The following is a 14,834-nucleotide window of genomic DNA, read 5'->3' on the forward strand; positions in this document are numbered from 1 at the left end:
TGTAGTACTTGGTACTTGATTATGATGCACAGTGGAACATGGAAGAACTCCAACTTGAAATCAACAAGCTTTTGTGGCACAGAGCTGTAAGCATTAGCCAAGTCGAGCTAAGGCACGTTGTATCTGCTCCCAGATCATGGATGAATGCTCAGTGCATCCCAGAAAGCCTGGGATCCTGGCTTTTTAGCTGCTTGTATCAATGTACCTGTTACCCTTGAGGAAGCTGGTCATCCTTCTTGCGTGGACTGAGAAGACAATCTTCCCTTTCACATTTAACAAAGCAATGCTCCTGAACTGATGGTGGTGCAATTTTGCTCTTTGGGAATGAATACCCCAACTGCCTTTTGCCACTCCAATTGTATTGTTTGGTTCTCCCATGCAAACCTTATGAGTTTCCAAATGATTTTTACCACTTGGGGGCAGTTCTTACACAGCTTGTAGGGGATTACATTCGGTCCTGGCACTGATCTGGACCTTTTGATGACCTCTTTGATCTCACTCAGTCTTGGGAGGAAGGTATCAAAGGGGGTACTTGGTGGTGCTGGGCATAGTCCGTACCCCAGTGAGCCAAGTGATGTGTCTTTGGCTGTATCTGCATATTGGACCTTGGTGTACTGCTCCAGCTCCTCACTGGAGATGACCACCTTTTCACTTCTCTTTTCATCCAGCAGATGGCGGGCAAACCTGAACAGAACCTTGAAGAAGTCTCTTCTTTCCTTCTCCTTCCTTTTTCTCTGCCTCCTAATCCTCTCTGCTCCTCGGAGCTTGGCAAGCCTTTCTTTGAGCTCATCCCACAGCACCTTTAGCCCTGCCTTTTCCTCCGGGGCTGCTTTCCTCCCTTTTGTGCAGCTGACATCTGTTGTTTAGAAGCTCTTAGATTTGCTTCTCCCTTCATCCTTTCTGTCTCGGGGCTGTGGCTCGCCTGACTGTCAGTTCACCAAACCTCCTCTTGCACTCCAAATAGATGATGCTGCTAAGGTTATTTAGCTTGCGTTCAACTTTCCCTTGCAAGGACGGCGTCAGGATTTCACTCAGGTTTTTGTCAAGCCTGCGTCATTCCACTTGGTCTCTTGCCTGTGGCCACTTAATCCTGCCATGCCTCTCTAGTTGTTTTAACTGGTCTGATGTTTGTGTGTCTGAGATGGGCAGTCGTGCCTTTTGCTCTGGGGTATCCCCATCTCTTGGCCTACATCCTCTGCTGGTAGCCTCTGAGGACTGTTGGGTCCTGCTGCGCTGTGGTTTTCTACCTGGCTTCGGGTCCCTTTCGTCTGACCTGCCAAAGCAGTGCAGTCGTGCTGATCAGGCTCCCTGGCACACTTCTTCCTTTCTTGATGGATGTTCAAGCCTGTGAGTAAAGTCACTTTCTGCCAACCACATGAAGACTTCCGTGAAATTTCTCTTTGTTGTTGTCTGTTCTGTTATCGTTTGATCCATCCTAGTAGGCCCATCTTCCACCCCGCCTCTCGTAGATTTATGTAGATAATACCAATAGTAATACTATTATTGCTCAGGTGGTGATCAATCAGCCTGAGTAGCATTAGTAGCAAAGCTTTAAAATAAAAACAAAAAAAGGTATAACAGTGATGTAAGGTGTGTTTGCTGTTTGGTGCTGGGAAAGTCAACACCTTACACCACCAGATTCTTTTATTGTTGTGGCAGATTAGATTAGTCCTTCATTTGGACCATGCCTCACATTTAATTTGCTCCATGACATGCAGCAAAACTGAGGCAGAGCTGGCACTGGAAACCACCACTTGCTCAGTCGTGGTTTGTGTTTGTGTAGTTAATCTAATGATTGTGTGCGAGGCACCCAGCAGGCCGCTGTGCTCTGTGGTACATCACCTCCTCATGAAGCCACAGCAAAGCATGAGATTATAGGCAGGGCTCAGATCTCACACGATGATGGTAAAAAGCAGATAAAATCTGTATACAGCTCAGCAGCAAGAACAACAGAGCACAGGGAGGTCCACTTCTGTTCTGGAAAACTCACTGTGAATATTTGACCACATTTGGTCTAATTCCACACTGGAAGTTATGTAAGAAGTTTATGAAGAGAGAGTCACGTGTACACTGAGACCAGCTGAAACCTCAGCAGTTTAAAAAAAAAGTAGGGACAGAAAGAAAAGTGGCTCATAGTGGTCTAATATCCATTATGGTTATGTGTAATATGTTATAAAATGACGAAAAAGGCAAGACTATAGTAAGGCAAAAATGTCAATATTTGACATGTCCCAAAAACAGTGGAAAACACTTCAAAACAGCATAAAATAGCGTGCTGAGAAACACCATACATTGAAAACGTGCAAAAACGGCCCAAAATGGCATAACATAGCATGTCAAAAAAATGACCAAAAAAGCAAGGCTATAGTATGGCAAAAATGTCAAAAAATGACATGTCCCAAAAACAGCTGAAAGCACTTCCAAACAACATAAAATGGCTCGCTGGGACACACCATGACATTTAAACGTGCAAATGAAGCCAAAAACACCATAAAATAGCATCTCGAAAAGATGACCAAAAAAGCAAGGCTATAGTATGGCAAAAATGTCAAAAAATGACATGTCCCAAAAACAGCTGAAAGCACTTCCAAACAGTTTAAAATGGCTTGCTGAGACATGCCATGCTATTTAAACGTGCAAATGAAGCCAAAAACACCATAAAATAGCATGTCGAAAAAATGACAAAAAAGCAAGGCTATAGTATGGCAAAAATGTCAAAAAATGACATGTCCCAAAAACAGCTGAAAACACTTCCAAACAGTTTTAAATGACTTGCTGAGACAGGCCATGGCATTAAAATGTGCAAATGTGGTGAAAGAACAAAATAAAATAGCATGTCGAAAAAATGACCAAAACAGCAAGGCTATAGTATGGCAAAAATGTCAAAGAATGACATGTCCCAAAAACAGCTGAAAAAACTTCCAAACAACATAAAATGGCTCGCTGGGACACACCATGACATTTAAACGTACAAATGAAGCCAAAAACACCATAAAATAGCATGTCGAAAAAATGACCAAAAAACCAAGACTATAGTATGGCAAAAATGTCAAAGAATGACATGTCCCAAAAACAGCTGAAAGCACTTCCAAACAGTTTAAAATGGCTCGCTGAGACACGCCATGGTATTTAAACGTGCAAACATGGCCAAAAACAAAATAAAATAGCATGTCAAAAAAATGACCAAAAAAGCAAGGCTATAGTATGGCAAAAATGTCAAAGAATGACATGTCCCAAAAACAGCTGAAAGCACTTCCAAACAACATAAAATGGCTCGCTGGGACACACCATGACATTTAAACGTGCAAATGTGGCAAAAAACAAAATAAAATAGCATGTTGAAAAAATGACCAAAACAGCAAGGCTATAGTATGGCAAAAATGTCAAAAAATGACATGTCCCAAAAACAGCTGAAAGCACTTCCAAACAACATAAAATGGCTCGCTGGGACACACCATGACATTTAAACGTGCAAATGAAGCCAAAAACACCATAAAATAGCATCTCGAAAAGATGACCAAAAAAGCAAGGCTATAGTATGGCAAAAATGTCAAAAAATGACATGTCCCAAAAACAGCTGAAAGCACTTCCAAACAGTTTAAAATGGCTCGCTGAGACATGCCATGGTATTTAAACATTCAAACATGGCCAAAAACAAAATAAAATAGCATGTCGAAAAGATGACCAAAAAAGCAAGGCTATAGTATGGCAAAAATGTCAAAAAATGACATGTCCCAAAAACAGCTGAAAACACTTCCAAACAACATAAAATCGCTCGTTGGGACACACCATGACATTTAAACGTGCAAATGAAGCCAAAAACACCATAAAATAGCATGTCAAAAAAATGACCAAAAAAGCAAGGCTATAGTATGGCAAAAATGTCAAAAAATGACATGTCCCAAAAACAGCTGAAAACACTTCCAAACAACATAAAATGGCTCGCTGGGACACACCATGACATTTAAACGTGCAAATGAAGCCAAAAACACCGTAAAATAGCATGTCGAAAAAATGACCAAAACAGCAAGGCTATAGTATGGCAAAAATGTCAAAAAACGACATGTCCCAAAAACAGCTGAAAACACTTCCAAACAGTTTAAAATGGCTCGCTGAGACATGCCATGGCATTTAGATGTGCAAATGTGGTAAAAAACACCATAAAATAGCATGTTGAAAAAATGACCAAAACAGCAAGGCTATAGTATGGCAAAAATGTCAAAAAATGACATGTCCCAAAAACAGCTGAAAACACTTCCAAACAACATAAAATGGCTCGTTGGGACACACCATGACATTTAAATGTGCAAATGTGGTAAAAAACAAAATAAAATAGCATGTTGAAAAAATGACCAAAACAGCAAGGCTATAGTATGGCAAAAATGTCAAAAAATGACATGTCCCAAAAACAGCTGAAAACACTTCCAAACAACATAAAATGGCTCGCTGGGACACACCATGACATTTAAACGTGCAAATGAAGCCAAAAACACCGTAAAATAGCATGTCGAAAAAATGACCAAAACAGCAAGGCTATAGTATGGCAAAAATGTCAAAAAATGACATGTCCCAAAAACAGCTGAAAACACTTCCAAACAGTTTAAAATGGCTCGCTGAGACATACCATGGTATTTAAACGTTCAAACATGGCCAAAAACAAAATAAAATAGCATGTCGAAAAGATGACCAAAAAAGCAAGGCTATAGTATGGCAAAAATGTCAAAAAATAACATGTCCCAAAAACAGCTAAAAGCACTTCCAAACAGTTTAAAATGGCTCGCTGAGACATGCCATGGTATTTAAACGTCCAAACATGGCCAAAATCAAAATAAAATAGCATGTCGAAAAAATGACCAAAACAGCAAGGCTATAGTATGGCAAAAATGGCAAAAAATGACATGTCCCAAAAACAGCTGAAAGCACTTCCAAACAGTTTAAAATGGCTCACTGAGACATGCCATGATATTTAAACGTTTAAACATGGCCAAAAACAAAATAAAATAGCATGTCGAAAAAATGACCAAAACAGCAAGGCTATAGTATGGCAAAAATGTCAAAAAATGACATGTCCCAAAAACAGCTGAAAACACTTCCAAACAGTTTAAAATGGCTCGCTGAGACATACCATGGTATTTAAACGTTCAAACATGGCCAAAAACAAAATAAAATAGCATGTCGAAAAGATGACCAAAAAAGCAAGGCTATAGTATGGCAAAAATGTCAAAAAATAACATGTCCCAAAAACAGCTAAAAGCACTTCCAAACAGTTTAAAATGGCTCGCTGAGACATGCCATGGTATTTAAACGTCCAAACATGGCCAAAATCAAAATAAAATAGCATGTCGAAAAAATGACCAAAACAGCAAGGCTATAGTATGGCAAAAATGGCAAAAAATGACATGTCCCAAAAACAGCTGAAAGCACTTCCAAACAGTTTAAAATGGCTCACTGAGACATGCCATGATATTTAAACGTTTAAACATGGCCAAAAACAAAATAAAATAGCATGTCGAAAAAATGACCAAAACAGCAAGGCTATAGTATGGCAAAAATGTCAAAAAATGACATGTCCCAAAAACAGCTGAAAACACTTCCAAACAACATAAAATGGCTCGCTGGGACACACCATGACATTTAAACGTGCAAATGAAGCCAAAAACACCATAAAATAGCATGTCAAAAAAATGACTAAAAAAGCAAGGCTATAGTATGGCAAAAATGTCAAAAAATGACATGTCCCAAAAACAGCTGAAAACACTTCCAAACAACATAAAATGGCTCGCTAGGACACACCATGACATTTAAACATGCAAATGAAGCCAAAAACACCGTAAAATAGCATGTCGAAAAAATGACCAAAACAGCAAGGCTATAGTATGGCAAAAATGTCAAAAAATGACATGTCCCAAAAACAGCTGAAAGCACTTCCAAACAACATAAAATGGCTCGCTGGGACACACCATGACATTTAAACGTGCAAATGTGGCAAAAAACAAAATAAAATAGCATGTTGAAAAAATGACCAAAAAAGCAAGGCTATAGTATGGCAAAAATGTCAAAAAATGACATGTCCCAAAAACAGCTGAAAACACTTCCAAACAACATAAAATGGCTCGCTGGGACACACCATGACATTTAAACGTGCAAATGAAGCCAAAAACACCGTAAAATAGCATGTCGAAAAAATGACCAAAACAGCAAGGCTATAGTATGGCAAAAATGTCAAAAAATAACATGTCCCAAAAACAGCTGAAAGCAATTCGAAACGGTTTAAAATGGCTCGCTGAGACATGCCATGGTATTTAAATGTGCAAATGTGGCATAAAACAAAATAAAATAGCATGTTGAAAAAATGACCAAAACAGCAAGGCTATAGTATGGAAAAAATGTCAAAAAATGACATGTCCCAAAAACAGCTGAAAACACTTCCAAACAACATAAAATCGCTCGCTGGGACACACCATGACATTTAAACGTGCAAATGAAGCCAAAAACACCATAAAATAGCATGTCGAAAAAATGACCAAAAAAGCAAGGCTATAGTATGGCAAAAATGTCAAAAAATGACATGTCCCAAAAACAGCTGAAAACACTTCCAAACAACATAAAATGGCTCGTTGGGACACACCATGACATTTAAATGTGCAAATGTGGTAAAAAACTAAATAAAATAGCATGTTGAAAAAATGACCAAAACAGCAAGGCTATAGTATGGCAAAAATGTCAAAAAATGACATGTCCCAAAAACAGCTGAAAAAACTTCCAAACAACATAAAATGGCTCGCTGGGACACACCATGACATTTAAACGTGCAAATGAAGCCAAAAACACCATAAAATAGCATGTCAAAAAAATGACCAAAAAAGCAAGGCTATAGTATGGCAAAAATGTCAAAAAATGACATGTCCCAAAAACAGCTGAAAACACTTCCAAACAACATAAAATGGCTCGCTAGGACACACCATGACATTTAAATGTGCAAATGAAGCCAAAAACACTGTAAAATAGCATGTCGAAAAAATGACCAAAACAGCAAGGCTATAGTATGGCAAAAATGTCAAAAAATGACATGTCCCAAAAACAGCTGAAAACACTTCCAAACAGTTTAAAATGGCTCGCTGAGACATGCCATGGTATTTAAACATTCAAACATGGCCAAAAACAAAATAAAATAGCATGTCGAAAAGATGACCAAAAAAGCAAGGCTATAGTATGGCAAAAATGTCAAAAAATGACATGTCCCAAAAACAGCTGAAAACACTTCCAAACAACATAAAATGGCTCGCTGGGACACACCATGACATTTAAACGTGCAAATGAAGCCAAAAACACCGTAAAATAGCATGTCGAAAAAATGACCAAAACAGCAAGGCTATAGTATGGCAAAAATGTCAAAAAATGACATGTCCCAAAAACAGCTGAAAACACTTCCAAACAGTTTAAAATGGCTCGCTGAGACATACCATGGTTTTTAAACGTTCAAACATGGCCAAAAACTAAATAAAATAGCATGTCGAAAAGATGACCAAAAAAGCAAGGCTATAGTATGGCAAAAATGTCAAAAAATAACATGTCCCAAAAACAGCTGAAAGCACTTCCAAACAGTTTAAAATGGCTCGCTGAGACATGCCATGGTATTTAAATGTGCAAATGTGGTAAAAAACTAAATAAAATAGCATGTTGAAAAAATGACCAAAACAGCAAGGCTATAGTATGGCAAAAATGGCAAAAAATGACATGTCCCAAAAACAGCTGAAAGCACTTCCAAACAACATAAAATGGCTCGCTGGGACACACCATGACATTTAAACGTGCAAATGTGGCAAAAAACAAAATAAAATAGCATGTTGAAAAAATGACCAAAACAGCAAGGCTAAAAATGTCAAAAAATGACATGTCCCAAAAACAGCTGAAAGCACTTCCAAACAGTTTAAAATGGCTCGCTGAGACATGCCATTGTATTTAAATGTGCAAATGTGGTAAAAAACTAAATAAAATAGCATGTTGAAAAAATGACCAAAAAAGCAAGGCTATAGTATGGCAAAAATGTCAAAAAATGACATGTCCCAAAAACAGCTGAAAGCACTTCCAAACAACATAAAATGGCTCGCTGGGACACACCATGACATTTAAACGTGCAAATGAAGCCAAAAACACCATAAAATAGCATGTCAAAAAAATGACCAAAAAAGCAAGGCTATAGTATGGCAAAAATGTCAAAAAATGACATGTCCCAAAAACAGCTGAAAACACTTCCAAACAACATAAAATCGCTCGCTGGGACACACCATGACATTTAAATGTGCAAATGAAGCCAAAAACACCATAAAATAGCATGTCAAAAAAATGAACAAAAAAGCAAGGCTATAGTATGGCAAAAATGTCAAAAAATGACATGTCCCAAAAACAGCTGAAAACACTTCCAAACAACATAAAATGGCTCGCTGGGACACACCATGACATTTAAACGTGCAAATGAAGCCAAAAACACCATAAAATAGCATGTCAAAAAAATGACCAAAAAAGCAAGGCTATAGTATGGCAAAAATGTCAAAAAATGACATGTCCCAAAAACAGCTGAAAACACTTCCAAACAGTTTAAAATGGCTCGCTGAGACATACCATGGTATTTAAACGTTCAAACATGGCCAAAAACAAAATAAAATAGCATGTCGAAAAGATGACCAAAAAAGCAAGGCTATAGTATGGCAAAAATGTCAAAAAATGACATGTCCCAAAAACAGCTGAAAGCACTTCCAAACAGTTTAAAATGGCTCGCTGAGACATGCCATGGTATTTAAATGTGCAAATGTGGTAAAAAACTAAATAAAATAGCATGTTGAAAAAATGACCAAAACAGCAAGGCTATAGTATGGCAAAAATGTCAAAAAATGACATGTCCAAAAAACAGCTGAAAACACTTCCAAACAACATAAAATTGCTTGTTGGGACACACCATGACATTTAAACGTGCAAATGAAGCCAAAAACACCATAAAATAGCATGTCAAAAAAATGACCAAAAAAGCAAGGCTATAGTATGGCAAAAATGTCAAAAAATGACATGTCCCAAAAACAGCTGAAAACACTACCAAACAACATAAAATGGCTCGCTGGGACACACCATGACATTTAAACGTGCAAATGAAGCCAAAAACACCGTAAAATAGCATGTCGAAAAAATGACCAAAACAGCAAGGCTATAGTATGGCAAAAATGTCAAAAAATGACATGTCCCAAAAACAGCTGAAAGCACTTCCAAACAGCTTAACATGGCTCACTGGGACACACCATCGCATTTAAATGTGCAAATGTGGCACAAAACAAAATAAAATAGCATGTCGAAAAAATGACCAAAACAGCAAGGCTATAGTATGGCAAAAATGGCAAAAAATGACATGTCCCAAAAACAGCTGAAAGCAATTCGAAACGGTTTAAAATGGCTCGCTGAGACATGCCATGGTATTTAAACGTCCAAACATGGCCAAAATCAAAATAAAATAGCATGTCGAAAAAATGACCAAAACAGCAAGGCTATAGTATGGCAAAAATGGAAAAAAATGACATGTCCCAAAAACAGCTGAAAACACTTCCAAACAGTTTAAAATGGCTCGCTGAGACATACCATGGCATTTAAATGTGCAAATGTGGTAAAAAACAAAATAAAATAGCATGTTGAAAAAATGACCAAAACAGCAAGGCTATAGTATGGCAAATATGGCAAAAAATGACATGTCCCAAAAACAGCTGAAAGCAATTCGAAACGGTTTAAAATGACTCGCTGAGACATGCCATGGTATTTAAATGTGCAAATGTGGCACAAAACAAAATAAAATAGCACTTCGAAAAAATGACCAAAACAGCAAGGCTATAGTATGGCAAAAATGGCAAAAAATGACATGTCCCAAAAACAGCTGAAAGCAATTCGAAACGGTTTAAAATGACTCGCTGAGACATGCCATGGTATTTAAATGTGCAAATGTGGCACAAAACAAAATAAAATAGCACTTCGAAAAAATGACCAAAACAGCAAGGCTATAGTATGGAAAAAATGTCAAAGAATGACATGTCCCAAAAACAGCTGAAAACACTACCAAACAACATAAAATGGCTCGCTGGGACACACCATGACATTTAAACGTGCAAATGAAGCCAAAAACACCGTAAAATAGCATGTCGAAAAAATGACCAAAACAGCAAGGCTATAGTATGGCAAAAATGTCAAAAAATGACATGTCCCAAAAACAGCTGAAAACACTTCCAAACAGCTTAACATGGCTCACTGGGACACACCATCGCATTTAAATGTGCAAATGTGGCACAAAACAAAATAAAATAGCATGTCGAAAAAATGACCAAAACAGCAAGGCTATAGTATGGCAAAAATGTCAAAAAATGACATGTCCCAAAAACAGCTGAAAGCAATTCGAAACGGTTTAAAATGACTCGCTGAGACATGCCATGGTATTTAAACGTCCAAACATGGCCAAAATCAAAATAAAATAGCATGTTGAAAAAATGACCAAAACAGCAAGGCTATAGTATGGCAAAAATGGCAAAAAATGACATGTCCCAAAAAGAGCTGAAAGCACTTCCAAACAGTTTAAAATGGCTCACTGAGACATGCCATGATATTTAAACGTTTAAACATGGCCAAAAACAAAATAAAATAGCATGTCGAAAAAATGACCAAAAAAGCAAGGCTATAGTATGGCAAAAATGTCAAAAAATGACATGTCCCAAAAACAGCTGAAAGCAATTCGAAACGGTTTAAAATGACTCGCTGAGACATGCCATGGTATTTAAATGTGCAAATGTGGCATAAAACAAAATAAAATAGCATGTTGAAAAAATGACCAAAAAAGCAAGGCTATAGTATGGCAAAAATGTCAAAAAATGACATGTCCCAAAAACAGCTGAAAACACTACCAAACAACATAAAATGGCTCGCTGGGACACACCATGACATTTAAACGTGCAAATGAAGCCAAAAACATTATAAAAGAGCATATCGAAAAAGTGAACAAAAAATCAAGGCTATAGTATGGCAAAAATGTCAAAAAATGACATGTCCCAAAAACAGCTGAAAGCACTTCCAAACAGCTTAACATGGCTCACTGGGACACACCATCGCATTTAAATGTGCAAATGTGGCACAAAACAAAATAAAATAGCATGTCGAAAAAATGACCAAAACAGCAAGGCTATAGTATGGCAAAAATGTCAAAAAATGACATGTCCCAAAAACAGCTGAAAGCAATTCAAACAGTTTAAAATGACTCGCTGAGACATGCCATGGTATTTAAACGTCCAAACATGGCCAAAATCAAAATAAAATAGCATGTTGAAAAAATGACCAAAACAGCAAGGCTATAGTATGGCAAAAATGGCAAAAAATGACATGTCCCAAAAAGAGCTGAAAGCACTTCCAAACAGTTTAAAATGGCTCACTGAGACATGCCATGATATTTAAACGTTTAAACATGGCCAAAAACAAAATAAAATAGCATGTCGAAAAAATGACCAAAACAGCAAGGCTATAGTATGGCAAAAATGTCAAAAAATGACATGTCCCAAAAACAGCTGAAAGCAATTCGAAACGGTTTAAAATGACTCGCTGAGACATGCCATGGTATTTAAATGTGCAAATGTGGCATAAAACAAAATAAAATAGCATGTTGAAAAAATGACCAAAAAAGCAAGGCTATAGTATGGCAAAAATGTCAAAAAATGACATGTCCCAAAAACAGCTGAAAACACTACCAAACAACATAAAATGGCTCGCTGGGACACACCATGACATTTAAACGTGCAAATGAAGCCAAAAACATTATAAAAGAGCATATCGAAAAAAGTGAACAAAAATCAAGGCTATAGTATGGCAAAATGTCAAAAAATGACATGTCCCAAAAACAGCTGAAAGCACTTCCAAACAGCTTAACATGGCTCACTGGGACACACCATCGCATTTAAATGTGCAAATGTGGCACAAAACAAAATAAAATAGCATGTCGAAAAAATGACCAAAACAGCAAGGCTATAGTATGGCAAAAATGTCAAAAAATGACATGTCCCAAAAACAGCTGAAAGCAATTCGAAACGGTTTAAAATGACTCGCTGAGACATGCCATGGTATTTAAACGTCCAAACATGGCCAAAATCAAAATAAAATAGCATGTTGAAAAAATGACCAAAACAGCAAGGCTATAGTATGGCAAAAATGGCAAAAAATGACATGTCCCAAAAAGAGCTGAAAGCACTTCCAAACAGTTTAAAATGGCTCACTGAGACATGCCATGATATTTAAACGTTTAAACATGGCCAAAAACAAAATAAAATAGCATGTCGAAAAAATGACCAAAACAGCAAGGCTATAGTATGGCAAAAATGTCAAAAAATGACATGTCCCAAAAACAGCTGAAAGCAATTCGAAACGGTTTAAAATGACTCGCTGAGACATGCCATGGTATTTAAATGTGCAAATGTGGCATAAAACAAAATAAAATAGCATGTTGAAAAAATGACCAAAAAAGCAAGGCTATAGTATGGCAAAAATGTCAAAAAATGACATGTCCCAAAAACAGCTGAAAACACTACCAAACAACATAAAATGGCTCGCTGGGACACACCATGACATTTAAACGTGCAAATGAAGCCAAAAACACCGTAAAATAGCATATCGAAAAAGTGAACAAAAAATCAAGGCTATAGTATGGCAAAAATGTCAAAAAATGACATGTCCCAAAAACAGCCGGAAGCACTTCCAAACAGTTTAAAATGGCTCGCTGAGACATGCCATGGTATTTAAACGTTTAAACATGGCCAAAAACAAAATAAAATAGCATGTCGAGAAAATGACCAAAAAAGCAAGGCTATAGTATGGCAAAAATGACAAAAAATAACATGTCCCAAAAACAGCTGAAAACACTTCCAAACAACATAAAATGGCTCATTGGGACACACCATGACATTTAAACGTGCAAATGAAGCCAAAAAACACCATAAAATAGCATGTTGAAAAAATGACCAAAAAATCAAGGCTATAGTATGGCAAAAATGTCAAAAAATGACATGTCCCAAAAACAGCTGAAAACACTTCCAAACAACATAAAATGGCTCGCTGGGACACACCATGACATTTAAATGTGCAAATGTGGCACAAAACAAAATAAAATAGCACTTCGAAAAAATGACCAAAACAGCAAGGCTATAGTATGGCAAAAAATTCAAAGAATGACATGTCCCAAAAACAGCTGAAAACACTTCCAAACAGTTTAAAATGGCTCGCTGAGACATGCCATGGTATTTAAACGTTCAAACATGGCCAAAATCAAAATAAAATAGCATGTCGAAAAACTGACCAAAACAGCAAGGCTATAGTATGGCAAAAATAACAAAAAATGACATGTCCCAAAAACAGCTGAAAACACTTCCAAACAACATAAAATGGCTCATTGGGACACACCATGACATTTAAACGTGCAAATGAGGCCAAAAACACCATAAAATAGCATGTTGAAAAAATGACCAAAAAATCAAGGCGATAGTATGGCAAAAATGTCAAAAAATGACATGTCCCAAAAACAGCTGAAAACACTTCCAAACAACATAAAATCGCTCGCTGGGACACACCATGACATTTAAACGTGCAAATGAAACCAAAAACACCATAAAATAGCATGTTGAAAAATTGACCAAAAAAGCAAGGCTATAGTATGGCAAAAATGTCAAAAAATGACATGTCCCAAAAACAGCTGAAAGCACTTCCAAACAGTTTAAATTGACTTGCTGAGACATGCCATCGCATTTAAATGTGCAAATGTGGCACAAAAAAAAAGAAAATAGCATGTCGAAAAAATGACCAAAACAGCAAGGCTATACTATGGCAAAAATGTCAAAAAATGACATGTCCCAAAAACAGCTGAAAGCAATTCGAAACGGTTTAAAATGACTCGCTGAGACATGCCATGGTATTTAAACGTTTAAACATGGCCAAAAACAAAATAAAATAGCATGTCGAGAAAATGACCAAAAAAGCAAGGCTATAGTATGGCAAAAATGACAAAAAATAACATGTCCCAAAAACAGCTGAAAACACTTCCAAACAACATAAAATCGCTCGCTGGGACACACCATGACATTTAAACGTGCAAATGAAGCCAAAAACACTATAAAATAGCATGTTGAAAAATGACCAAAACAGCAAGGCTATAGTATGGCAAAAATGTCAAAAAATGACGTCCCAAAAACAGCTGAAAGCAATTCGAAACGGTTTAAAATGACTCGCTGAGACATGCCATGGTATTTAAATGTGCAAATGTGGCACAAAACAAAATAAAATAGCATGTCGAAAAAATGACCAAAAAAGCAAGGCTATAGTATGGCAAAAATGTCAAAAAATGACATGTCCCAAAAACAGCTGAAAACACTTCCAAACAGTTTAAATTGACTTGCTGAGACATGCCATCGCATTTAAATGTGCAAATGTGGCACAAAAAAAAAGAAAATAGCATGTCGAAAAAATGACCAAAACAGCAAGGCTATAGTATGGCAAAAATGTCAAAAAATGACATGTCCCAAAAACAGCTGAAAGCAATTCGAAACGGTTTAAAATGGCTCGCTGAGACATGCCATGGTATTTAAATGTGCAAATGTAGCACAAAACAAAATAAAATAGCATGTCGAAAAAATGACCAAAACAGCAAGGCTATAGTATGGCAAAAATGTCAAAAAATGACATGTCCCAAAAACAGCTGAAAACACTTCCAAACAACATAAAATGGCTCGCTGGGACACACCATGACATTTAAATGTGCAAATGTGGCACAAAACAAA

The sequence above is a fragment of the Plectropomus leopardus genome, chromosome 3 (assembly GCF_026936395.1).
Source record: "Plectropomus leopardus strain MGB_pleo_1.0 chromosome 3, ASM2693639v1, whole genome shotgun sequence".
Classification (NCBI taxonomy): domain Eukaryota; kingdom Metazoa; phylum Chordata; class Actinopteri; order Perciformes; family Serranidae; genus Plectropomus; species Plectropomus leopardus.